Here is a 2018-nt window from a genome sequence, read left to right on the forward strand (position 1 = left end):
CACTTGAAGAGAGAGTCCCTCTCCAGTACTCCCCTCTTACATTGCAGCGGTCTGTAGTTCATGGACTTTCTGAGCTTAAGGTTGCATTTGCTTGATCATATTTAATACTCCATTTCTTGATGAATCTGTCTCGTTATTTTTTTAATCTATTTATAATTTTGACAGCCATAAAGTTTGGTAGCAATTACTAGACCTGAGGTACTTGGAAGATACTAGGGTTCAAGTGTGGCTGGAGGACCTGGTTACGATGAGAATGAAGGTTGCCTTCAATCAGTATCAGTAATGAGGCATCTGCCACTGTGGTACTACGGTTTTTAAATACCAACACATCATGGGTTGTATAGCTTTATAAATTAAAATAAAGTCTTAAATAGTCTTACATAAGAACAAATCCAGCATGCATCAAATGATTAGCATTTTAAAGCTAAACTGGCCTTTCTATGCATTAGACTAGCAGTTTCTACGGGCCACATTTGAGGAGCAGTGATGAGGCTAGTGTAAAACACAGTCTTTGCCATGGGAAAAGCTGCGGTCATGCAAATGAGAGGACATCATAACTGTCTGAGTTTGATCTGTTGGACCTTAAGACGGTGAGTGAATCCAATTCAATAGAATAGAGCAAGCATAATTTTCAGTCCTTGTATATCTGAGGGGGAGGGAGAGGAAAACAGGGAGCAAGAGAGAGGAGCTTGGGTTTGATTATTCCTTTCTGGAATTTTTAACTCTTGTTAAGGTAATGGAAGAAAAAGTTGTGTTACGAAGTTAAATTAATGTAGCAGACAGGACGTTCCATTGCTGACCTGAACCTGAGGCTCACAGATAGATAGCTGATAAAACGCTCAAATGCCAGGTATATGCAAAGTGGCTCCATTAAGGAGAGGGGATCTAATAGAGACCACCAAATAGAATGAAGCTGCAAAAATACAACAGAGCTTTACACAGTTTCAGAAAGCAAGCTAATCTGTTCTAGCTGCTTATACATCCTTACCATTTCCAAGTTACCATGACTTGGAAGTACCAAATATAATCACAGTGGGGGAAAAAAAGAGCATTGCATTTTCATCTAGAACAAGACAACTTCAGTAATTATATGTGTGGGCATTTCTTGCTGCTAAGGCTACGATCTGGATTTCATGCTTCAATAGCAGAATGCCAGATGAGAGGAAACAGCTTATTTAAAATTTCCCAGACAAGGATTACAGGCTTGTCTCACTGACAGAATGGTGTATTTTCAGCCTAAATCCTTTCCCACATCTCCTTCTCCAAAGACTGTTCATCTGTTGCCATAGAGACCATTTCCAATCCACTCTTTTCCCTTGCACTGGTTCTATTCTGGGCGATCACTACCTCGGCTGCCCAGGCCGCTCCGGCTGTGCCTCGTGCCCAGGAGTAGCTAAGGGGTAATAGTAAAGCTGAACATCTGCAGCCACACAATATACAACTGCCGGTAGCAGAATTGCTTTATTTTTTTATCCACAAAACTGGTACGTAATTGGGAGGATAAGCTGTAGCTACCTAGCGCATGAAAACGTGGGCGTGCATCACGACTGCCAGATCTACTAGGATGTCTTTTTGTCCTTTAAAGGGAACTGTCACATCAATCACGCCCCTCACTTTTTTCCCTGGCTTTGCTGCAATGGAGATTATTAGAAGTAATGGGAAAACAAAAAGGATTCACTTCAGCTTCACTGGTAGCTTTTGCCTAGCTAACCCCTGCGCCCGTACACCTGGGGGAGCTGCTCGCATGGCAACAGCAGGGGCCGGAAAAGGTTTGAGCAGCGATGACGGTACGATCGCAAATCGCCAGGGGCAGCAGGAGCAGGACGGGGCTGGGACAGACTCCGGCTTTCGTGGGTTTCACTTCCAGAGACATCCCCCCAAGACGCACCTCAGCCGCCAGCCGAGGGGAGCGGCCCCCGCCCCAGGGCCGCAACGGCTCCCACCTCCTGACAGGAGAGGCCCCTCCTCCGCTTGCTTTCGGCGCTGCTTTTATACCGCACTTTCCCCCCCTCCCCCCC

Source organism: Pygoscelis adeliae, unplaced genomic scaffold (assembly GCF_000699105.1).
Source record: "Pygoscelis adeliae isolate BGI_AS28 unplaced genomic scaffold, ASM69910v1 Scaffold223, whole genome shotgun sequence".
NCBI lineage: Eukaryota > Metazoa > Chordata > Aves > Sphenisciformes > Spheniscidae > Pygoscelis > Pygoscelis adeliae.